This window comes from Procambarus clarkii, chromosome 55, assembly GCF_040958095.1.
Source record: "Procambarus clarkii isolate CNS0578487 chromosome 55, FALCON_Pclarkii_2.0, whole genome shotgun sequence".
In the NCBI taxonomy this organism is placed as follows: Eukaryota; Metazoa; Arthropoda; class Malacostraca; order Decapoda; family Cambaridae; genus Procambarus; species Procambarus clarkii.
Genome location: NC_091204.1, coordinates 25,001,423 through 25,028,596, shown reverse-complemented (window position 1 = coordinate 25,028,596; position 27,174 = coordinate 25,001,423). Strand labels below are relative to the sequence as shown.

General features: G+C 37.6%; 2 long non-coding RNA genes across 4 annotated transcripts in view; one reads left to right on the top strand and one right to left on the bottom strand.

Annotated features, from left to right (window-relative positions):
- LOC138352913 (uncharacterized) overlaps positions 1–27,174 on the bottom strand; it is a 72,843-nt gene that overhangs the window by 42,787 nt on the left and 2,882 nt on the right. The gene's annotated exons all lie outside the window — the stretch shown is intronic.
- LOC138352912 (uncharacterized) overlaps positions 7,755–27,174 on the top strand; it is a 32,952-nt gene continuing 13,532 nt past the window's right edge. The window contains exon 1 of one of the 3 annotated variants that reach the window (XR_011222986.1): positions 7,755–8,061. This is a non-coding gene — a long non-coding RNA (uncharacterized lncRNA). Of the gene's footprint in view, positions 8,062–8,557; positions 9,191–27,174 lie in introns of those variants that run through there. The other 2 variants (XR_011222985.1, XR_011222984.1) reach the window with 2 other exon arrangements.

The following is a 27,174-nucleotide window of genomic DNA, read 5'->3' as shown; positions in this document are numbered from 1 at the left end:
ATGGAGAAGGGGTATTTAGAACGGTAAGTTAGAGAGGGGGCAACTAAGGCCCATCATTGAAAAACAAATGAGCAGCATTGCAATAGCAGGAGCCACGCACATCTTTAGCCTGCGTTGTTGAGACATTGTCAATTAAGCGGTGTCCAATAGCAGTATCTTCGGTATTTAAGCGATACCTTAAAAAATACTGGAAATATTGAAAGATATTAATCCAGATATTAATCCCCTTGTGCAACGCACACAAGAGGCAACAGCTTCTAGCTCTACAAGCGGCAATATAAAATAGAGAATTCTTAATTTATATTACAATGCTGGTAAAATACACTTCTTGATGATGAGTATGGAGTACAAATGAACTCATTGTGTACCCAAGTTCAAGTTCAAGTATGTTTATTGAGATAAGCAATAAATACATCTCAAAGGGATAGAGTAGCTTAGGCTATTTCAACCCCCCTCTAATTCAAGTCCCTCAAGGGGCGCACAAATACAGTGACTACAAATAGACAAATAACATTACAAGAATCCAAACAAGAATTGTGTACCCTATACTCACAGGATGAATATAGGGTACACAATAAACTACCACTCACATCATGGGTATGGGTTGCACAAGAAACTATCGCGCAGAGGATGAATATGGAGATCAAAGTAAACAAAGATTCACACGATGAGAAAGGGTTGCGCAATGTCCTATGACTCACAGAATGAGTATTAGCTGCACAATAAACTACAGGTCACAGGATAAGTATGGGTTGCACAATAAATTACAGGTCACAGGATGGGTATGGGCTGCACAAACTACCGGTAACAGGATGAGTATGGGATGCACAATAAATTACGGGTCACAGGATGAGTATGGGTTGCACAAACTACTGGTAACAAGATGAGTATGGGGTGCACAATAAATTACCGCACAGAGGATGAGTATAGGGTGCACAAACTGGTTGGGTAAATGGAAATGGTTGGGTACATTTCCTTTCACCTAATGCGACTATTCATGTGTCCGGACACCGGCGATTGTGTGGTATTGGCTATTTATTTAACCATAACTTTGCATTCATTTAATAATTATATTAAGATATGTTTTCCTTGAAATGTAGTTACATTATCGTCTAGATGTCTTTATTCTGACATAAAGACCTATGGCGTTACTTTGCATATATGCAAAGTAATTATAAAATTGATTGGCTTGTGTGGAGGCCTTCACACTCCCTGAGCGAGCCATCAAGTAACTATAAAAAGGCATATATCTTAACTTTCAATTCAGTTATATTTATGCCAAAGTATTAACATGCAGCTTATATTTATGTCTTTATGATGACATAGAAAACTTCGTTTATTACAATATCTAGATTAAATTAACATTGATCTTCGGAAGGTCATAGTTCCCATATCGGTAAGGAGAGCGTCGGCCATGAAGCCTTGTTTAAAGTATGAATATTTTTCCTCTCTAATAAGGTATAATCTCTGTGATGGATTCACAAAAACTATTTTATATCTGCCTTTCTGATAACATATACAAATATAATCTTTATTTGTGAATATTTGTTAATTAAGCAATATATCAGAGGGCGTGTAGGGTTCGGTGTTCAATGAACGAAAAGGACTAGATCACTGTGTACAGGAGGCTGATATGGTAGCAAACACTCTCCTGGCGACCATATATCTTGGATAAGTCGCTCCACACAATTGTCGCTTGGACCGTCGACTTCCTATGGCGTCACCTCTCACATATTTACGTCTAATTTCGTTATGAAATTAGATTATTTCAGTGTAAAAATAGGTTTGATCATGTTCTATGTGTAGCACCAACATTATAGTAAGTAAATATACCATATTTCTTCATTACTTACGTAATGCTAGGACGATTTGGGTAGTTTTGGGCCGATTTGGGTAATTCTATGGACCGCTGGTGTCCAATCCGTCCGGGGGACTGGTCAAGTCGTATACTGCAATTTCGGATACCGGGCTAGAAACAACTTCGTTCACTGAGAAGTTTGTACATACAAACCATTCCGTTCGTATATGCGCTGGTTTGTGTTCGCTGTTGTTCTCGTCTGAATAAATATATGGCACTTGTTTCATATAATTAGCGCTTCCATTATTAGAATTATTTATCTATTATTAGAATAACAAGGTGCAAACCATACCCCCTTACAGTTGAAATCTATTTATTTATATACAAGAAGGTACATTGGGTTGCGAGAGTACATACATATATTAAGAGGTACATTGTAGCAAGATTTGAGATTAAAGGATTTAAGACTAACACGTTTAGAAACAAGGCGCCCCCGAAGGAGGCTATTATTTGTTAAGCACCCCATACTCAACCAGTAAGTAGTGGAGCAAAACATAGATTACATGGTCATAAAGTCTTAATCAGACCAATTCAATTCAATTTCTTTCTTTATTATGCACCCCATACCCATCCCGTGGGCGGTGGTGTAAAGGATTACAGAGGCACATAATCGGTTCAGGAACTGAACCCTCTAGTTCGTTTAGCTAAGCAAATAACAATTTGTGACGCTAGTTACAAAATTATTAATATTATATATACATGTACACACTCTCATACATACATGTACATATATATATACGTATACATATATACATACACATACATATCTAATCACCTACACAAATACACACATCAATAATCTTTGTGTCACAAGTGATCAACAAGAGCCTCACAACAGTCACTATACAAGGCACTTTACATCTATGGTGAGTCACACAGTTACTAGTCTTGCTGCACACCCACCCAACTGGGCGGCAGCTTTACAGTCATGTGCTCCACACCCACCCAACTGGGCGGCAGCTTTACAGTCATGTGCATGCATTACCTACAGTAAGCAAATTTTGGATACTTCGCTAAGATTTCGAGCAGCACATCATTATGAATGAAGTACTTACACATTTCTTGGACACTATTGATGGTGTTATCTCTAAATTCCGCGATTTTTCACATTCCATTATATAATGACGCAAAGGATGCGAATAGTTCTGCTGACAGAGTTTACATTTAGTCAAATCTACATCAGCAGATGTTACAAACTCCCAGAGGTACTTGTAGCCGAGCCTAAGCCTAGCAGTGGTAACATCTAGATTCTAGAAGTCTGCTAACATTATTGGATGACCCATAGACGTGCTGTTCTTCCTGCATAATAGAATGATGATAGATGGAGTAACTGGTGTGAATTTCACTTTGCCTCAAGTCTCCGAAATTTAGTTGATGTTCCTGGGATATTGCTGCCCTCAGGCTGCTCAAAGGCAGTCCAAGTTTGTAATCAATTCCCTCTTTACGAGCAAAAGTCTTGGGCAACTCATCAGTTCTCAGTGGCTATTTTTACATTATCATTTACAACTAACTTAAGTTAAATAACAACCAGTAAACAGACTGCTGTTTTTTAATTCTAGTTCAGGCACTTCCTGGGATAAAACGCGAACATTCCTTAAGGAACTGTGAGGTGCTTATCTGTTTTTCCTCGTAACGGTCCCAAAGCTTCCACAAATGTTCCTGTTTCTCTTTATTGCCCTTGCGGCGACTGGACTTTAGCTTTTGATCAGAAACCAGTTGGTATATCAAGGTTACCAGGGACGCCTCACGGTATAGTAAGGGGATTAAAATATATAAAGCCAAGTTGTCCCTCACTGCCCTTTGATTCAGACGCTAGTGCCATCCTTCTACGTCATTGTTGGTCCTCACCAGTCGTCTAAATGCACACCAGTTCCCCAATTCCCACACACTGTTGCACAGCCACGTATTTTTTTATGTAATGAGTTAATTGTGTCGTTAAGGGTGGACTGCTAGCCGACTTTTCTAATTCAGCAAACGCCTTACAATTATGTAGTACATACGTACCACATAAGTACGTGTGTGTTACACACGTACACACACACACCTTGTCAAGCACAAGACGAAGCTTGAAAAAGTTTAGTGGTATGCCAATAGGCTAGTCCCAGGACTAAGAGGCATGAGTTACGAGGACAGGCTGCGAGAAATGCACCGCATGACACTGGAAGACAGAAGAGTAAGGGGAGACATGATCACTACCTACAAAATTCTCAGAGCAATTGATAGGGTACATAAAGATAAACTGTTTAACACGGGTGGTAGGCGAACAAGGGGACACAGGTGGAAACTTAGTACCCAAATGAGCCACTGGGATGTTAGAAAGAACTTTTTAAGTGTCAGAGTAGTTAATAGATGGAATGCATTAGGCAGTGATGTGGTGGAGGCTGACTCCATACACAGTTTCAAATGCAGATATGATAGAGCCCAGTAGGCTCAGGAATCTGTACATCAGTTGATTGCCAGTTGAGAGGTGGGACCAAAGAGCCAGAGCTCAACCCCCTGCAACCACAACTAGGTGAGTATACACACAAACACACACACGTACACACACACACACAGACACAAACATACACACACTAATGCCTCTATTCACCTTGCAGTAAATAGAAACCTGAAAGTCAGGAAGCTGCTAAAGGCTGCATCTTGGGGATGTGTGTGTGTGTGTTAGATAAAAATATATGTTGTTTAGATATGATGGAGGAAAAGAGGCCGAGAGTCGGTACATTAGACAACCGACGCTTAGAAAGGCGGGGTCCAAGAGCTAACAGCTAAGTCTTGGAAATAATAAATTAAAATATTTAATACACCCACATACATGTTTCACATTATTTTGGCTGAGGGCACACTGAGGGCTGATGGCCCCGTCGACGGGGCAGGAAGTCGGTGGTTGATCAAAGGCCTCCCACATCCTCCACATACCTGAGGATTATTCCGGCTTAATTTTAAACGGAAGTAAAGTCTTGGCATTTACGGCTTCAGCGGGTGGGTGGGTCCGTGGGTTTATTACACTATGAGTGAAAACAATCGCCTATGGGCTATTTGAACCACCCCACCGCCGGCACTCGGATAGTAATCTTGGGCATAGCATTTTACCAAATCACCTCATTTTTTGGGGCACACGTGAGGAACACAAATGCGAACAAGCCTGAATGGTCCCCAGGACAATATGCAACTGAAAACTCACACCCCAGAAGTGACTCGAACCCATACTCCCAGGAGCCACGCAACTGGTATGTACAAGACGCCTTAATCCACTTGACCATCACGACCGGACATAATGAGGTGATAGCCGAGGCTATTTGAAGTTCGAGTCACTTCTGGGGTGTGAGTTTTCAGTTGCATATTGTCCTGGGGACCATTCAGGCTTGTTCGCATTTGTGTTCCTCACGTGTGCCCCAAAGAATGAGGTGATTTGGTAAAATGCTATGCCCAAGATTACTATCCGAGTGCCGGCGGTGGGGTGGTTCAAATAGCCTCGGCTATCACCTCATTATGTCCGGTCGTGATGGTCAAGTGGATTAAGGCGTCTTGTACATACCAGTTGCGTGGCTCCTGGGAGTATGGGTTCGAGTCACTTCTGGGGTGTGAGTTTTCAGTTGCATATTGTCCTGGGGACCATTCAGGCTTGTTCGCATTTGTGTTCCTCACGTGTGCCCCAAAGAATGAGGTGATTTGGTAAAATGCTATGCCCAAGATTACTATCCGAGTGCCGGTGGTGGGGTGGTTCAAATAGCCTCGGCTATCACCTCATTATGTCCGGTCGTGATGGTCCAGTGGATTAAGGCGTCTTGCACATACCAGTTGCGTGGCTCCTGGGAGTATGGGTTCGAGTCACTTCTGGGGTGTGAGTTTTCAGTTGCATATTGTCCTGGGGACCATTCAGGCTTGTTCGCATTTGTGTTCCTCACGTGTGCCCCAAAGAATGAGGTGATTTGGTAAAATGCTATGCCCAAGATTACTATCCGAGTGCCGGCGGTGGGGTGGTTCAAATAGCCTCGGCTATCACCTCATTATGTCCGGTCGTGATGGTCAAGTGGATTAAGGCGTCTTGTACATACCAGTTGCGTGGCTCCTGGGAGTATGGGTTCGAGTCACTTCTGGGGTGTGAGTTTTCAGTTGCATATTGTCCTGGGGACCATTCAGGCTTGTTCGCATTTGTGTTCCTCACGTGTGCCCCAAAGAATGAGGTGATTTGGTAAAATGCTATGCCCAAGATTACTATCCGAGTGCCGGCGGTGGGGTGGTTCAAATAGCCTCGGCTATCACCTCATTATGTCCGGTCGTGATGGTCAAGTGGATTAAGGCGTCTTGTACATACCAGTTGCGTGGCTCCTGGGAGTATGGGTTCGAGTCACTTCTGGGGAGTGAGTTTTCAGTTGCATATTGTCCTGGGGGACCATTCAGGCTTGTTCGCATATATATATATATATATATATATATATATATATATATATATATATATATATATATATATATATATATATATATATATATTTGTGTGTGTGTGTATATAAATCCCTTTTTTTCATTGATAAGCTTAGGTATACGTAGCAGCATTGTGCTGCTACCCTATTCTATATAATTCTACGATATTCTATATGAAGAATTACAAAGAGTAAATAAAAAAACTGGCTATAAGTTTATCTTTTATCCGCACCTCACAGGCTTCATGAAAAAATTAACACGTAATGAATAGTATGACAATGTAGAGTTGAAGACAATGTATAACCACGAAGGAAAATTATGAAAGGAAAAAACTTAAGCACTTCCATGTTGATGAACATATCAGCCAAAGTATATTATGACGTGTTGGTTATTGGTCTCCGAATGCATGATAGAACCGATGAGCTAGCCAAGACTTCTGCTCGTAAAAAGGGAATTGATTACCAACTTGGACTGCCTTTGAGCAGCCTGAGGGCAGCAATATCCCAGGAACATCAACTAAATTTCGGAGACTTGAGGCAAAGTGAAATTCACACCAGTTACTCCATCTATCATCATTCTATTATGCATGAAGAACCGCACGTCTATGGGTCATCCAATAATGTTAGCAGACTTCTAGATGTTACCACTGCTAGGCTTAGGCTCGGCTACAAGTACCTCTAGGAGATTGTAACATCTGCTGATGTAGATTTGACTAAATGTAAACTCTGTCAACAGAACTATTCGCATACTTTGCGTCATTATATAATGGAATGTGAAAAAATTGCGGAATTTAGAGATAACACCATTAATAGTGTCCAAGAAATGTGTAAGTACTTCATTCATAATGATGTGCTGCCCGAAATCTTAGTGAAGTATCCAAAATTTGCTTACTGTAGGTAATGCATGCACATGACTGTAAAGCTGCCGCCCAGTTGGGTGGGTGTGGAGCAAGACTAGTAACTGTGTAACTCACTATAGATGTAAAGTGCCTTGTATAGTGACAGTTGTGAGCCTCTTGTTGATCACTTGTGACACCTCTTTGTGTCACTTGTGACACAAAGATTATTGATGTGTGTATTTGTGTGGGTGATTAGATATGTATGTGTATGTATATGTGTATACGTATATATATATATGTACATGTATATATGAGGGTGTGTACATGTGTATGCAACATTGATAATTTTGTAACTAGCGTCAAACATTGTTATTTGCTTAGCTAAACGAACTAGAGGGTTCAGTTCCTGAACCGATTATGTGCCTCTGTAATCCTTTACACAGATGTTTCAGATGTTTATTCAGGTAAGGTATATACATACAAGTGATGTTACATTAATGGATTGATATATAGATAGAGCTAGTACATACAATGCCTAAAGCCACTATTACGCAATGCGTTTCGGGCAAGAAAAACATTAATATCTAGAACTTAATACTAATTAAGCATAAAGAATAAAAAGTGTTGAGAACAAATACAAATAAAGATAAAAAAAAAAGGGGGAACATGACTGAAAAAGCAGCACAAATACAATAGGTTGACAAACAGTGTTGATTAAAAAAAAAAGAAAATAACGGACATGGGTTGACAATAGAGGAGTGAGGTAGGTTACAGGGAATTTATTAGGTAGTGTTTAGTTTTTATCTTAAACTGGTTGAGAGAGGTACTGTCTTTAACATGGTTGGGAAGGTCATTCCACATTCTGGGCCCCTTGATCTGACACCACCGCACACGGGATGGGTATGGGGTGCATAGTAAAGAAAGAAATTGAATTGATTATCACGTAAGTGCTTAAGTAATTTCCTGTTTGATTTTTCATTCATGGTTATACATTGTTATATGTATATATTTTCAGATTATAATTCGTATTATGCAAATATCTCCGAGTGAAATAGTGTACATCCGTATTTTTAATTTTTAATACAACATACATAATACATTTTTTAAGTATTTATTTATAATAAATAATTTAATTATTGAATTTATAATAATTTAATTATTAATAACATTATATAGTCGATTTAATATTGAACACGTACACAGAAGCGAAACATCCAAAACTGGTGTCCGAAATGGCAAAAAAATTAGTGTTGTCAATGTAAGGAGTATCTTGTATCCCAGTGAGAGAGCTGTTTCCTTCAAAAAGTGTAATCGTGTGGCCTTATGTTTAAAGAAACAATTCCAAGTACATTCTTTGATTCAAAAACATGAGAATAAATACAAGTGTTAATTTTAAATGACTAGCTATAAACAAAAATAAGAGGTTGGAAAAATGATATGTGGAACCAGACCAAAACATTGGAACGCTCAGGTGATGAGAGGGTAAACAACCGCCACCATTTTAGCAGCACCCGCCGGTGATGTCCAGCACGAGCATTAAAGGAAAACCTTGACACAAACTGTACCTATCATAAAGAAGAAGCACCACCATTGACCGCCAAGTGCTCACATCAAGTCTATCCCTAAGAAACAACACTCAAGCCTTGACGCTTCTCCCAACATCCGGGGGAGAAAACCTTCACACAAACTGCACCTGTCATAAAGAAGATGAAGACTCACCAGTGTCCACAGTGTCAGAAGGTATTCACCCGTGCTTCACATGTGAAGCGTCACATGTTAGTGCATTCAGGTGCTAAACCTCATGAGTGTCCAGAGTGTGGAAAGAGATTCAGTCGGCATGGACATATGAATACTCACAGGATGGTGCATGCGGATCAGAGACCTTTTCAATGTGCCGAGTGTGGCAAAAAATTTAAAGACCGTGGAACTATAATAAAGCACATGTTAGTGCATTCAGGTGACAAACCTCATGAATGTCCAGAGTGTGGAAAGAGATTCAGTCATCTTGGACATATGAAGACTCACAGGATGGTGCATGCGGATTCAGAGAACATAAGAACATAAGAACAAAGGTAACTGCAGAAGGCCTATTGGCCCATACGAGGCAGCTCCTATTCTATAACCACCCAATCCCACTCATATACTTGTCCAACCCGTGCTTGAAACAATCGAGGGACCCCACCTCCACAATGTTACGCGGCAATTGGTTCCACAAATCAACAACCCTGTTACTGAACCAGTATTTACCCAAGTCTTTCCTAAATCTAAACTTATCCAATTTATATCCATTGTTTCGTGTTCTGTCCTGTGTTGATACTTTTAATACCCTATTAATATCCCCCCGGTTATGTCCATTCATCCACTTGTAAACCTCTATCATGTCAACCCTAACTCTTCGCCTTTCCAGTGAATGCAACTTAAGCTTTGTTAATCTTTCTTCATATGAAAGATTTCTAATTTGGGGAATTAACTTAGTCATCCTACGCTGGACACGTTCAAGTGAATTTATATCCATTCTATAATATGGCGACCAAAACTGAACTGCATAATCTAAATGGGGCCTAACTAGAGCAAGATATAGCTTGAGAACCACACCAGGTGTCTTGTTACTAACGCTGCGATTAATAAATCCAAGTGTCCGATTTGCCTTATTACGAACATTTATGCATTGATCCTTTTGTTTTAAATTCTTACTAATCATAACTCCCAGATCCCTTTCGCAATCCGACTTCGCAATCACAACACCATCTAGCTCGTATCTTGTAACTCTATCATCATTACCTAACCTCAGAACTTTACATTTATCAGCATTAAACTGCATCTGCCAATCCTTTGACCATTTCAAAACCCTATCTAGATCAACTTGAAGTGATAGTGAGTCCTCCTCCGAATTAATTTCCCTACCGATTTTCGTATCATCGGCAAATTTGCAAATGTTGCTACTCAAACCTGAATCTAAATCATTTATATATATTATAAACAACAGAGGTCCCAGGACAGAGCCTTGAGGCACTCCACTTACAACATTTTCCCACTCTGACTTGATTCCATTTATACTAACTCTCTGTTTCCTTTGGTATAGCCATGCCCTAATCCAGCTTAATATAGCACCCCCAATACCATGAGACTCTATTTTTTTAATCAGTCTTTCATGTGGCACTGTATCAAAAGCTTTGCTAAAGTCAAGGTATACAACATCGCAATCCTTACCACTATCAACTGCCTCAACAATGCAAGAATAAAAAGATAACAAATTTGTTAAACATGAACGGCCATTTATAAAACCATGTTGCGACTCAATTATTAATTTATGTTTTTCAAGATGAAGACGAATTTTATTTGCTATTATAGATTCGAGTAACTTTCCCACAATAGACGTTAGGCTAATTGGTCGATAGTTAGACGCAAGTGATCTATCTCCTTTCTTAAAAACTGGTATCACATTAGCAACTTTCCAAAACTCTGGCACTCTGCCTGACTCTATTGATTTATTAAATATGGTTGACAGTGGGTCACAAAGCTCCTCTTTGCATTCTTTAAGCACCCTAGCAAACACTTCATCCGGCCCTGGGGATTTGTTTGGTTTGAGTTTTACTATTTGTTTAAGAACATCCTCCCTGGTAACTGCTAAACTCGTCAACCTGTCCTCGTCCCCACCCACATAGACTTGTTCGGCTGAAGGCATATTGTTAAGTTCCTCTTTAGTAAATACAGATACAAAATATTTATTAAAAATACTACTCATCTCTTCATCACTATCTGTTATTTGACCTGTCTCAGTTTTTAATGGACCTATCCTTTCCCTAGTCTTAGTACGATATAACTGAAAAAACCCTTTAGGATTTGTCTTTGCTTGCCCTGCTATGCGAACTTCATAGTTTCTTTTTGCTTTCCTTATCTCTTTTTTAACATTTCTAACCAGTTGTACGAATTCCTGTTCTAAAGTGACCTCCCCATTTTTAATCCTTTTGTACCAAGCTCTCTTTTTACCTATAAGGTTCTTCAAATTCTTTGTTATCCACTTTGGGTCATTAGTATACGATCTATTCAATTTGTATGGTATACTACGTTCCTGTGCTTTGTTTAGAATATTCTTAAATAAGTTATATATTGAATCCACATCGAAATCCCCATTTAAGTCACCTATCGCTGGGTTCATGTCTCGCTCCAAGACCGGCCCACACCCCATACCCAAGCCTTTCCAATCAATTTGACCCAAAAAATTTCTTAGGCTATTAAAATCAGCTTTTCGAAAATCTGGCACTTTAACAGAATTTTCTCCTACTGGTCTATTCCATTCTATGCTAAATCTGATTTCTTTGTGATCACTGCTCCCTAGCTCACTCCCTATTTCGATGTCATTAATTTGCGTTTCCCTGTTAGTTAACACTAAATCTAAAATATTATTTTCCCGTGTTGGTTCCTTAATGTGTTGCGTAAGAAAGCAATCGTCAATTAATTCTAGAAAATCTTCTGCTTCACTATTCCCTGTTTTGTTCAACCAGTTTATTCCGCTAAAATTAAAGTCACCCATGACATAAATACTGTTAGATCTAGATGCTCTAGATATTTCATCCCATAGATGCTTTGCTTCCATTCTGTCTAAATTTGGTGGCCTATATATTACTCCTATTATAATATTATTAGCTTTTTCGTTTAATTCAATCCAAATAGTTTCTGTGTGTGGCTCTGTTTTGATTCCCTCTTTGAGACTACATTTCAAATTGTCCCTAACATATATGGCTACTCCACCTCCTCGTCTAATATATCTATCTGTGTGAAATAGTTTAAATCCATATATTTGATATTCAGCTAATAGTTCTCTATTTTCTACATTCATCCACGTTTTCAATGTGCCGAGTGTGGCAAAAAATTTAGAGAACGTGGAACTATAATAAAGCACATGTTAGTACATTCAGGTGACAAACCTCATGAATGTCCAGAGTGTGGGAAGAAATTCAGTCGTCTTGGAAGTATGAAGACCCACATGTTAGTACATTTAGGTGATAAACCTCATGAGTGTCCAGAGTGTGGGAAGAGATTCAGTCGGCATGGACATATGAAGACTCACAAGATGGTGCATGCGGATGAGAGACCTTTTCAATGTGTTGAGTGTGGCAACAAATTTAAGAGTACGTGGAACTATAATAAGGCACATGTTAGTGCATTCAGGTGACAAACCTCATGAATGTCCAGAGTGTGGGAAGAGATTCAGTCGTCTTGGAAGTATGAAGACTCACATGTTAGTGCATTCAGGTGACTAGCCTCACGAGTGTCCAGAGTGTGGGAATAGATTCAGTCGTCTTAGTGATATGAAGAGGCACAAAATGATACATGCAGGTAATAGGCTAATCACTTAGTGTGTGGAAGGTAATTAAAAGAATGTTGAAAGATAATGAGGCACATACAGGTATATTAACTTAACTTTAATCAAACAGTGTGTGTGCTATCACAATGTCAGTTGGATGTTCTTCAAAGGTAATTCTGTTTTGTTTGAGAAATACACTTCACCATGAAAGGTAATGATCAAGATATTTTATTATATTGTTCTTTTATGAAAGTTAGATGACCAAGCAAGAACTAGAGAAGCTGTCACTATAGGAAAATTCAAAATTGCTTATATGTATATAAATATCTCTTTAGTTTAGCAAAGATAAATCAAAGCTTTAAATGTTTTTCTTCATATTTATGTAAATAATAATGTGCTTTCTGTTTTTGTTCTCTGTGAAAATTTATTTAAAATGTAATATACTCTGTAGCTAAGTTATGGACATTATTGTTGTAATATTATTTAGCATTGGTGCTGGTGAAGAAGACAGTCTGAGACGTACTTAAGATGAGACCATTTGATTGATAGGGAAATGTAGGTTAATCAAGGAATTTTCTCATCAGATTCATATGTAAACTGATGTCTATTTTATATTTTTTGTTTAGGCATATTTATGAATAATACTCTTGATTATAAATATTTCACCGAAGAATTTATTGAAGGCAGATTGGCATTTATAACTGTCAGTCAAGTTAATATGAAATTTAAATTTATATTACTCTAGAAATTTACATCACTCTAAATTTACCAGAAATTTATATTACTCTAGCCTAACGTTATCAGTTATGCTGTAATTGTCTTGGAATAATATTTTACCCGATTTACCTGAGGGCCACTAACCCTAGTGGCCTCGATAAAAATGGGAAGCTGGCAGCTTGTTGAAGATTCCCTTCCCCCCCCCCCCCCCAATTTTCCTTGATTTTTTACAGGTATATTTTGAAATTCAGCACATTTTGGCAGTTATGGCATTGGCAGGTAGTCAGTTCCATCTATCAATAACCCTGTGGGTGAAAAAGCCTGATTCAAAGTTATATTAGCTTGATTAGCAATAATATTATCCTGATTCCTATAAACCTCTGTCAATTATATTTTCCAAACTGGCAATTATATTAAGATGATTGTGAATTACATAAACCTTACTGGCAATTATATTAGCATGACTGTCAATTTATATCAAACAGATACTTATTTATGTTGTGGTGCTCGTGGGTTCTATTACATCTATCAATGGAGAGTTTCAGATCAGGATTAGCATTTAGGAACAAGGTTTTGTACATGTAAATAGCACAAGAGAATGTGTAGAGCGAGTGTATATTTAGCATGTTCATGGATTTAAACAGAGAGGCTGTGTGTTGATTGAAGACAATTTTATTGTTCTGATAGCAGATTTTTATTGGGTGGTGATGAGCATCAGGTAATTTGCAGTGGTTGAATGAACCCCATGCACAGATACCATATGTTCACATACCAACCCTAATTTTCAAAGAAACCTCTAGATTTTTAGCTCCAGCCATTTCATTACTCTACAACAAATCATTTGAACTCCAAACATTTCCTGATATTCTAAGAGAAAAAAAGCAAGAGTAACCTTAGTCCATTAAAGTGTCAATCTCACTGAAGTCAACAATTATAGACCAATATCAACTCTGCAGATTTTGTCTAAAATATTTTAAAGAGTTCATCTACAAGCAGCCTTAATCCTATTTCTATTTAGCAAAACAAAATTTACTTAGTTCTTGCCATAATGGTTTCAGGCCCAAAAAAGGACCAATCATGCACCGATTAGTATGATTAACTTTATATATGCAGCTCTTGGAAGAAATGAGTACCCTTGTTCATTTATTTGTTGACCTACATTAAGACTTTTTTACACTGTTAACACATTAACTTTCTTAAATTACAACATTACGGAGTAAGAGGTCACTCCCTCCAATACCTACAGTCTTACCTTAGTGACAGGCTCCAGTATGTCTCTGTGAATGATTCCAATTCACCCACTCTACCTATTAACACTGGTGTTACACTGGGCAGTATTCTTCACCCTCTCGTCTTTCTCATCTCCCCCTCCCTTTCCAGCCCGTTGCCATCATGAGGGGGCTTGATTGGCGGATGCTAGAGTGTGATGCTCCATGGGACAGTGTCCTCTGTCCTTATGAAGCCTAATGCTCTTGCTGCCATTTTCGCTAATTGTGCTGAATGCTTTTTCCTATTAAGTTTAATTTTTCCTACCCAATTCTCCTGTTTAATTGCTATTTCCTTGTGATGTTTTGCAATTCTTGATTATTCTTTCAAATGTTTTCTTCTGTTTAGACACCGGGTTTTTGGGGAGGCACACTCTCTATCCCGTAAAACTGTGGTACTCGGCATTGTCGAGCAAGGGGACACCTTTATTGTCAATCTTTTCCTTCATTGCTGAGCCCAATTATATCGTGCTGAGCTTCCATTATATCTTGACGGACTGATGATTCCTTTGGTTACGACTGTAGGGGGTATATCTACAGTGCACCCTTGGGGGTGGGAGGCCTTTGTCTTGTTGGGTGTCCTATCCTCTAATTCTGGCTACATGGTGGGTATGGGGCCTTGTTTGTTGATGAAATGTTTACTCATTCACTTACATGCTGATATCTGACCCTCTTTTTAACTTCTAAGACGTGAGGGGTGGGAGACCAGGCCCCCAAGTCGAACTGTGATGGAAAGCTGGGCTCTGTAGCCCACACTACATTGGTCCGAGATCAGGCAGCTCCTGACTCAACCTGCTTGATGGGGTTCTGGGAGCTCTTCTGCTACCTGACTTGTGAGTGCTTGGTCCACCAGGTTCCAACTACCCCTATCTGCTCCCCCTCCCACCTCTGTGGCTGGGTTGAGCCCCAAGCTCCCAATGATGACCACCTCATCACATGGAGTGGCTCCATCTCTCATTGTAACAACTTGGCCTCTTTGTCCCCCCCCCCCCTCCTTACTGGTGGTGCTCGGTGCTGTTCCCTCCGCAGTCACACTCACACGATTCCTTCCAGTTCTAATACGTTCCAAGCTTTATTTGGTTCTGCTACATGGACTAAGTATTTTGATCTTAGTCATGTTAATTCTACTCATCCTGATGATTTATTCATCCATAAACACCTAGTTGATTTGGTGGATAACTTTGTTTTTTTTATCCCCACGCCTACTGATACATGTTTCTTTGCAGCGCCTTCTCGAGAAACAGCTGTCTGCTTAGCCTCATTGTCCTGCATTGGGAAACCCCGGTTCGGATCTCCAAAAATGCCTAGTTAAATGCTAGGATTTACACAGCCATTCTCCCGCACCATGTAGCGACTGGTGATAGCTGTCAATGCTATCAATCAGAGCTATTGATATGCTTTAATATACCTAGTAATCTCTCTCATTTTTTTTTTTACAAAGTATCTGTCAACTTTTAAAAATTTTGCTACAATTTACCTACCTGGTTGATGGGGTTCTGGGAGTTCTTCTACTCCCCAAGCCCGGCCCGAGGCCAGACTCGACTTGTGAGAGTTTGGTCCACCAGGCTGTTGCTTGAAGCGGCCCGCAGGCCCACATACCCACCACAGCCCGGTTTGTCCGGCACTCCTTGGAGGAATAAATCTAGTTTCCTCTTGAAAATGTCCACGGTGGTTCCGGCAATATTTCTTATGCTTGCTTGGAGGACGTTGAACAACCGCGGACCTCTGATGTTTATACAGTGTTCTCTGATTGTGCCTATGGCACCTCTGCTCTTCACTGGTTCTATTCTACATTTTCTTCCATGTCGTTCACTCCAGTACGTTGTTATTTTACTGTGTAGATTTGGTACTTGGCCCTCCAGTATCTTCCAGGTGTATATTATTTGATATCTCTCTCGTCTTCTTTCTAGTGAGTACATTTGGAGGGCTTTGAGACGATCCCAATAATTTAGGTGCTTTATTGCGTCTATGCGTGCCGTATATGTTCTCTGTATTCCCTCTATTTCAGCAATCTCTCCTCCTCTGAAGGGGGAAGTGAGTACTGAGCAGTACTCAAGATGGGACAACACAAGTGACTTGAAGAGTACAACTATTGTGATGGGATCCCTGGATTTGAAAGTTCTCGTAATCCATCCTATCATTTTTCTGGCTGTCGCAATATTTGCTTGAAACCTACTTAAAATTATCCGTTAGATTAAGGACCTTCTCGAAACACTGCATGTACTAGTAGCTTTACAAGAATGTAAACACCATGCTATGTACCCCTAACAAACCCAATGTTCCTTATGTGTGTGTGTGTGTATGTATGTGTATATATATATATATATATATATATATATATATATATATATATATATATATATATATATATATATATATATATATATATATATATATATATATAAATATATAAATATATGTCATACCTAGTAGCCAGAATGCACTTCTCATCCTACTATGCAAGGCCCGATTTGCCTAATAAGCCAAGTATTCCTGAAATAATATATTTTCTATATTTTTGTTTCTTATGAAGTGATAAAGCTACCCATTTCATTATGTATGAGGTCAATTTTTTTTTATTGGAGTTAAAATTAACGTAGATATATGACTGAACCTAACCAGCCCTACCTAATTTAATCTAACCTATCTTTATAGGTTAGGTTAGGTTAGGTAGCCAAAAAAGTTAGGTTAGGTTAGGTAGTCGAAAAACAATTAATTCATGAAAACTTGGCTTATTAGGCAAATCAGGCCTTGCATAGTAGGATGAGAAGTGCATTCTGGCTACTAGGTATGACATATATATATATATATATATATATATATATATATATATATATATATATATATATATATATATATATATATATATATACATATATATTAAGGTATAATGTTGTTAAATATGACTGAAAATGTAAGATTAATAATTCTTAACACGAATTTTCTCAATATTTCTTATGTTTCTTTTCACTGTCAGTGGTAATTGAAAAATCGATTCTCCAAAATTTATTTTTATTTCTAGTCTGACGCGACGCCTGAATGCGTTTCATAATAACTTTTTACATTTTCAAAGATTTTAGTTTACACACACAACTGTAACCTGTAAACACGCATTATACATCCATACTTATATTTGCATTTGGGTGAGGTGATATGGTACAACAGTTTTGGGTGGGGTGAACAAACTTGTGAGAAGCACAAGACAAAACATGAAACAATTGGTATAACTTGGATAAGAGAACATAAGAATGGAAGTAACTGCAGAGGGTCTATTGACCTATACCTCTATATTGGTTAGGAGTTTTGAAGTGGGTAGAACATACAGTAGTTGTGGATTAATTGGCTGTTGATTGCTGGTGTTGACTTTTTGATGTGTAGTGCCTCGCAGATGTCGAGCCTCCTGCTATCGCTGTATCTATCAATGATTTCTGTGTTGTTTGTTAAGATTTCTCTGGTGATGGTCTGGTTGTGAGAAAAGATTATATGTTCCTTGATGGAGCCTCTATGGAGATTATATGGAGAACATTGTAATCTCTTCTCACAACCAGACCATCACCGGAGAAATCTTAACAAACAACATAGAAATCATTGATACATACAGCGACAGCAGGAGGCTTGACATCTGCGAGGCACTACACATCAAATAGTCAACACCAGCAATCAACAGCCAATTAATATACAGCTATATTCTACCCACTTCAAGACTCCGAACTAATATAGAAGCATCAAGAGGAAGTATGGGCCAATAGGCCCTATGCAGTTACTTCCATTCTTATGTTCTCTTATCCAAGTTATACCCATTGTTTCATGTTTTGTCTTGTGCTTGTCCCAAGTTTGTTCACCTCACCCAAAACTGTTGTACCATATCACCTCACCCAAATGCGAGTATAAGTATGGATGTATAATGAGTGTTTACAGGTTACAGTTGTGTGTGTAAACTAAAGTCTTTGAAAATGTAATAAGTTATTACGAAATGTGTTCAGGCGTCGCGTCAGACTAGAAATAAAAATAAATTTTGGAGAATTGATTTTTATTTATTTATTTATTTATTTATTTATTTATTTATTTATGCATATACAAGAATGTACATAAGGAATGTGAGGATACAATTATGATAATTACAGTCTTGTAAAGCCACTAGCACGCGCAGCGTTTCGGGCAGGTCCTTAACCTAAGAAAATTTTAAGGAGGTAAATACTTGCAAAATTTATAGACAAAAAAATGATAACAGATTACATGGAATGAAAAAAAAAAAAAAAAGATGAGAGAAAATTATAGGTAGAGTATATTAAAGCACATAGGTAGCTATGATTGATTGCAATGACAGCTTAAAATGGTAGTTGACAACAAATTGGTAGGCACAATACAGCAGAAACAATATAAGATTGATTGCAATGACAGCTTGAATGGTAGTTGACAAAAATTGGTAGTCACAATACAGCATATGGCTAGCACATAAAAGAAGACAGCAATGAACACAATGATAAGGTTGTTTGATATTACATAAAAATTAGGAGATTGGGTACCACTAGGTACAGAGCAAATTTAAAGCTCAGTGTAGGAAACTAAATAGATGAAGTTAGGTACTTTTTGGTTTTGCTTTTAAATAAGGCAAAAGTTTTACAGTTTTTCAATTCACTAGGGAGTGAGTTCCATAGACTAGGTCCCTTAATTTGCATAGAGTGTTTACACACATTAAGTTTGACCCTGGGGATATCAAAGAGATATTTATTTCTGGTGTGGTGATAATGGGTCCTATTACATCTGTCCAGGGAGAGTTTCAGAGCATGGTTTGCATTTAAGAACAGGGTTTTGTAAATGTAGTTGACACAAGAGAATGTGTGGAGGGAGTTAATATTTAGCAAGTTTAGAGATTTAAACAAGGGAGCTGAGTGTTGTCTGAAAGCAGAGTTAGTTATTATTCTGATAGCAGATTTTTGCTGTGTGATGATGGGCTTAAGGTGGTTTGCAGTGGTAGACCCCCATGCACAGATACCATAATTAAGATAGGGGTAGATTAGTGCATAATATAGTGAGAGGAGAGCAGAGTTAGGAACATAATATCTGATTTTGGAGAGTATACCAACTGTCTTAGAGACTTTCTTAGTTATGTTTTGAATGTGGGTGCTGAAGTTGAGTCTCTTGTCTAGGAATAGGCCAAGAAACTTGCCATCATTGTTATTACTGATGTTAATGTTGTCTATCTGTAGCTGAATTGCATTTGATGATTTGCTTCCAAATAAGATGTAGTAAGTCTTTTCGATGTTTAATGTTAGTTTGTTCGTTGACATCCATAAGTGGACTTTTTTTAATTCATTATTCACAACATTATTTAGTGTATGTGGGTTGAGGTTTGAGTAGATAAGGGTAGTATCGTCAGCAAACAATATAGGTTTGAGAATATTAGAGACATTAGGCAGATCGTTTATATATATAAGAAATAGAAGAGGTCCTAAGATGCTGCCCTGTGGCACTCCAACGGTAATTGGTAGAGTGGAAGAAGTTGTATCATTGATGGTTACATATTGGTGTCTGTCACTAAGATAGGATCGGATGTAGTCAAGGGCAAGGCCTCGGATTCCATAATGCTGGAGTTTAAGTAAGAGGTAGTTGTGATTAACAGTATCAAAGGCTTTTCTTAGGTCAATGAAGAGTCCAATCGGAAACTCATTTTTGTCAAGGGCTGAGTAGATAATGTCAAGGAGACTAATGATTGCATCATTGGTACTCTTTTGGGACCGGAAGCCAAACTGGCAGGGGCTGAGTATGTCGAATTTTACGAGGTAGGAATAGAGCTGTTTGTAAATAATTTTTTCAAATATTTTTGATAGAATGGGTAGATTTGATATTGGTCTATAATTGTTTATGTCCGCCGGATTGCCTCCTTTATGGACTGGCGTTACTCTTGCTTTTTTGAGGATATCAGGGAAGGTGTGACACTCTATAGATTTGTTGAACAGTAGTGCTATGGGTGGGGCAAGGGCATGGGAGGCTCTCTTGTACACAATGGACGGAATTTCACTGGTGTTCCCTGCCTTGGTTTTTAGAGAGTGTATGATGGACACAACATCTGCCGGGCTGATTGGTGAAAGGAGAAGAGAGTTTGGATAGCTGCCTGAGAGATATGTGTTAATATGTGTCTGAGTCTGTGGGATTTTACTGGCAAGATTAGCACCAACCGATGAAAAGAAACTATTAAATTCATTTGCCATTTCTAAATCAGTTGACGGTATATCCCCATCCTTGTAGAGTTTTATTTGGTTATGTGAGTGTTGTTTAGTTCCTAGGATACTAGAGATAGTTTTCCAAGTGTTTTTCATGTTGCCTTTTGCTTCATTGAATCTATTCACATAATATGCAAGTTTTGCCTTTCTTATGCTACTGGTAAGCATTGATGAGTACCTTTTAGCTACTTCCCTTGAAACTAGGCCAATCCTAACTTTCTTTTCATATTCATGTTTCTTGTTGATTGAGTTGAGAATGCCACTTGTGAGCCATGGATTGTTTAATCTTTTGTCAGTTACTTGCTTTGTAAGAAGGGGACAATGAAGGTTGTAGAGGCTTAGAGTTTTGGAGAGGAAGAGGTTAGCTAATGAATTTATATCATGGGTATTATTGAATTCAGAATCCCAGTTAATATTGTGAAGTGCCTCTGTAAGATTGTCTAAAGCTGATTCACTGTGTAGCCTAAATGAAAGTTTCTTGCTTTTTGGTGGTGTTAAGTCCATGTTCGCTATGAGAAAGGTAGGATAGTGGTCAGTTGTTCTGTCGTAGATTATACCAGATACAAGGGGAGCTGTTATGTTTGTCCATATGTGGTCCAAGGTAGTGGCTGATGTTTGAGTGACTCGGGTAGGTTTGGTGATAGTGGGGATTAGCATACAGGAGTTCATGCTGTTAAGGAAATAGTCAACTTTAGAGCAGTTTTGTTGACCCAGGTCAATATTAAAGTCTCCTCCCAGAATGATGTGGTTTTTGTTGAGATTGTTGTTTATAATAAGATTCCTTAGGTTGTCTGAGAAAGAAGCTATGTTAGTATTAGGAAATCTATAGATGGCTCCAATAGTCAAAGAGGATTTAAGGGATTTAATTGTAAACTGAGCAATTATAAACAAAAATTGTAAACTTTTCAATTACCATTGACAGTGAAAAGAAACATAAGAAATATTGAGAAAATTCATGTTAGAATTATTAATCTTACCTTTTCGGTCATATTTAACAACATGTTTTCAAGAAAGACTGCTACCAAAATATACTAATATATATATAATATATATATATATATATATATATATATATATATATATATATATATATATATAATATATTATATATACCATATCATATTATATATACCATATCACAGTACCATCCTGTGAGTCTTCATATGTCCACGCTGACTGAATCTCTATCCACATTCTGTGACAGCTATCACATTCTGGTGATATATATATATATATATAACAGTCTCGTGGTGTCAACCCGTTCTCGCAAATTCGTAAAGTCAATATTGACTTATTAACTACGTGCATAGGTGATATACTAAACATAATAGATACCCTTAAAAAGATTCATAGAAAACACCGACCTTACCTAACCTTGTTAGTATCTTAAGATAAGCATCTTATTGCTTCGTAATTACAATTATTACTTAACCTATACCTATTATAGGTTAGGTAATAATTGTAATTACGAAGCAATAATATGCTTATCTTAAGATACTAACAAGGTTAGGTAAGGTCGGTGTTTTCTATGAATCTTTTTAAGGGTATCTATTATGTTAAGTATGTCACCTATGCACATATTTAATAAGTCAATATTGACTTATTAAATTTGCGAGAACGGGTTGCGTGGTGTAGTGATAAGACACTCGCCTGGCGTTCCGCAAGCGCTATGTCATGGGTTCGTATCCTGGCCGGGGAGGATTTACTGGGCGCAATTCCTTAACTGTAGCCTCTGTTTAACGCAACAGTAAAATGTGTACTTGGATGAAAAAACGATCCTTTGCGGCAGGGGATCGTATTCCAGGGACCTGCTCGAAACGCTACGTGTACTAGTGGCTGTACAAGAATGTAACAACTCTGTTATATATCTCAAAAAAACAAAAAAAATTTATATATATATATATATATATATATATATATATATATATATATATATATATATATATATATATATATATATATATATTTTGGTAGCAGTCTTTCCTGTAGACATATATTATTAAATATGACCGAAAAAGTAAGATTAATAATTCTAACACAAATTTTCTCAATCTTTCGTACATTTCTTTTCACTGTTGGTGGTAATTCAAAAATCAATTCTCCAAAATTCATTTTTATTTCTAGTCTGATGCGACACGAGCGCGTTTCGTAAAACTTATTACATTTTCAAAGACTTTAGTTTACAAATACACAACTGAATAGAACTTACACATCTCCGATTTTGTTTATATCTACATTTGAGTGAGGTGGATGGGGTGAAGTGGCATTAATAGGGTATTAATTTCATCAACACAAGACAGAACAAGAGGTGGCATTAATAGGGTATTAATTTCATCAACACAAGACAGAACACGAAACAATGGATATTGAAATGGAAGTGATTGTAGAAAGCCTATTGGTCCATATTTCTTGATGCTTCTATATTGGAGTGGAGTCTTGAGGTGGGTAGAATATAGTTGTGCATTAATTGGCTGTTGATTGCTGGTGTTGACTTCTTGATGTGTAATGCCTCGCAAACGTCAAGCCGCCTGCTATCGCTGTATTTATCGATGATTTCTGTGTTGTTTACTAGGATTTCTCTGGCGATGGTTTGGTTGTGGGAAGAGATTATATGTTCCTTAATGGAGCCCTGTTGCTTATGCATCGTTAAACGCCTAGAAAGAGATGTTGTTGTCTTGCCTATATACTGGGTTTTTTGGAGCTTACAGTCCCCAAGAGGGCATTTGAAGGCATAGACGACGTTAGTCTCTTTTAAAGCATTCTGTTTTGTGTCTGGAGAGTTTCTCATGAGTAGGCTGGCCGTTTTTTTCGTTTTATAGTAAATCGTCAGTTGTATCCTCTGATTTTTGTCTGTAGGGATAACGTTTCTATTAACAAAATCTTTCAGGACCCTTTCCTCCGTTCTATGAGCTGTGGAAAAGAAGTTCCTGTAAAATAGTCTAATAGGGGGTATAGGTGTTGTGTTGGTTGTCTCTTCAGAGGTTGCATGGCGTTTCACTTTCCTTCTTATGATGTCTTCGACGAAACCATTGGAGAAGCCGTTGTTGAGTAGGACCTGCCTTACACTACAGAGTTCTTCGTCGACTTGCTTCCATTCTGAGCTGTGGCTGAGAGCACGGTCGACATATGCGTTAATAACACTCCTCTTGTACCTATCTGGGCAGTCGCTTTTGGCATTTAGGCACATTTCTATGTTCGTTTCCTTAGTGTAGACTGCAGTGTGGAAACCTCCGCTCTTTTCCATGACTGTTACGACATTTTTACACAGGTACCTGATGTCAGACATTTGCAGGAGCTGAAGGAGGCATTTGAGCAGAGTTCCGTGCTGTGTTTCACTTACGAGATGGAAAAGGATGGGAAGCTGCCCTTTCTAGATGTAACAGTCATGGAAAAGAGCGGAGGTTTCCACACTGCAGTCTACACTAAGGAAACGAGCATAGGAATGTGCCTAAATGCCAACAGCGACTGCCCAGACAGGTACAAGAGGAGTGTTGTTAACGCATATGTCGACCGTGCTCTAAGCCACAGCTCAGAATGGAAGCAAGTCGACGAAGAACTCTGTAGGGTAAGGCAGGTCCTAGTCAACAACGGCTTCTCCAATGGTTTCGTCGAAGACATCATAAGAAGGAAAATGAAATGCCATGCAACCTCTGAAGAGACAACTAACACAACACCTATACCCCCTATTAGACTATTTTACAGGAACTTCTTTTCCACAGCTCATAAAACAGAGGAAAGGGTCCTGAATGATATTGTTAATAGAAACGTTATCCCTACAGACAAAAATCAGAGGATACAACTGATGATTTACTATAAAACCAGAAAAACGGCCAGCCTACTCATGAGAAACTCTCCAGACACAAAGCAGAACGCTTTAAAAGAGACCAACGTCGTCTATGCCTTCAAATGCCCACTTGGAGACTGTAAGCTCCAAAAAAACCAGTTTATAGGCAAGGCAACAACATCTCTTTCTAGGCGTTTAACGATGCATAAACAACAGGGCTCCATTAAGGAACATATAATCTCTTCCCACAACCAAACCATCGCCAGAGAAATCCTAGTAAACAACACAGAAATTATCGATAGATACAGTGATAGCAGGTGGCTTGACGTTTGCGAGGCACTACACATTAAGAAGTCAACACCAGCAATCAACAGCCAATTAATGCACAACTACATTCTACCCACCTCAAGACTCCGTTCCAATATAGAAGCATCAAGAAATATGGACCAATAGGCTTTCTACAATCACTTCCATTTCAATACCCATTGTTTTGTGTTCTGTCTTGTGTTGATGAAATTAATACCCTATTAATGCCACCTCTTGTTCTGTCTTGTGTTGATGAAATTAATACCCTATTAATGCCACCTCACCCCATCCACCTCACTCAAATGTAGATATAAACGAAACCAGGAGATGTGTAAGTTCTATTCATTTGTGTATTTGTAAACTAAAGTCTTTGAAAATGTACTAAGTTTTACGAAACGCGCTCGTGTCGCATCAGACTAGAAATAAAAATGAATTTTGGAGAATTGATTTTTGAATTACCACCAACAGTGAAAAGAAATGTACGAAAGATTGAGAAAATTCGTGTTAGAATTATTAATCTTACTTTTTCGGTCATATTTAATAATATATGTCTACAGGAAAGACTGCTACCAAAATATACTAATATATATATATATATATATATATATATATATATATATATATATATATATATATATATATATATATATATATATATATAATATTGGTGTATACTGGCAGCAGGTTTTCTTTCAAACATGTTTCATTGAATATGACTGCATATTCTGTATTTTTTTTTTCTGGTTTAGGGCTTCTATCCCTCTATTTTCTTAGCATCAGGGCTTAGTTGAAATAGGAGTTCTCCAAAACTCATTTTCATACTTTTAAGGTGAAGAAAAGAAGTGATTTACTATAGAATGTATTACACTTATTTATACAATTTTCACAACGTTTCGAACCTCCATGGTTCATTCTCAAGTGAAGAGATCTTACAATGCTGGTTGATTTTATACCCGCACTGGGTCAGGTGATAAGATTGTCTTAACACCTGAAAATAGTTAGAGGGATAGAAGCCCTAAACCAGAAAATAATAAATACAGAATATGTGGTCATATTCAATGAAACATATATATATATTTATATATATATATATATATATATATATATATATATATATATATATATATATATATATATATATATATGTAAAATATTTGTCATACCTAGTAGCCAGAACGCTCTTCTCGGCCTTCTATGCAAGGCCTGATTTGCCTAATAGGCCAAGTGATTTTCTTTATTTTCAATAAATTTTTTGCAGTTAGTTTATTTGAATTATTATTATATTATATTAAGAACATAAATTATTGACGTAGTTGAGTTTCTTTAGGTTAGGTTAAAATAGGTTAGGTTAGGTGGGGTTGGTTAGGTTCAGTCACATATCTACATTAGTTTTAAGTCAAATATAAACAAATTAACTCATACATAATGAAATGGATAGCTTTATCATTTCATAAGAAAAAAAATAGAAAAATATATAATGTCTGGAAAACTTGGCTTATTAGGCAAATCGGGCCTTGCATAGTAGGCCAAGAGCTGCTTTCTGGCTACTAGGAACATTATATATATATATATATATATATATATATATATATATATATATATATATATATATATATATATATATATATATATATATATATATATATCGTACCTAGTAGCCAGAACTCACTTCTCAGCCTACTATGCAAGGCCCGATTTGCCTATTAAGCCAAGTTTTCATGAATTAATTGTTTTTCGACTACCTAACCTACCTAACCTAACCTAACTTTTTCGGCTACCTAACCTAACCTAACCTATAAAGATAGGTTAGGTTAGGTAGGGTTGGTTAGGTTCGGTCATATATCTAAGTCAATTTTAACTCCAATAAAACAAAATTGACCTCATACATAATGAAATGGGTAGCTTTATCATTTCATAAGAAAAAAATTATAGAAAATATATTAATTCAGGAAAACTTGGCTTATTAGGCAAATCGGGCCTTGCATAGTAGGCTGAGAAGTGCGTTCTGGCTATTAGGTACGACATATATATATATATATATATGTCGTACCTAGTAGCCAGAACTCACTTCTCAGCCTACTATTCAAGGCCCGATTTGCCTAATAAGCCAAGTTTTCCTGAATTATTATATTTACTATAATTTTTTTCTTATGAAATGATAAAACAACCCTTTTCTCTATGTATGAGGTCAATTAGTTTTATTGAAGTTAAAATTAACGTAGATATATGACCGAACCTAACCAACCCTACCTAACCTAACCTAACCTATATTTATAGGTAAGGTTAGGTTAGGTAGCCAAAAAAAGCTAGGTTAGGTTAGGTTAGGTAGGTTAGGTAGACGAAAAAACATTAATTCATGAAAACTTGGCTTATTAGGCAAATCGGGCCTTGAATAGTAGGCTGAGAAGTGCGTTCTGGCTATTAGGTACGACATATATATATATATATATAT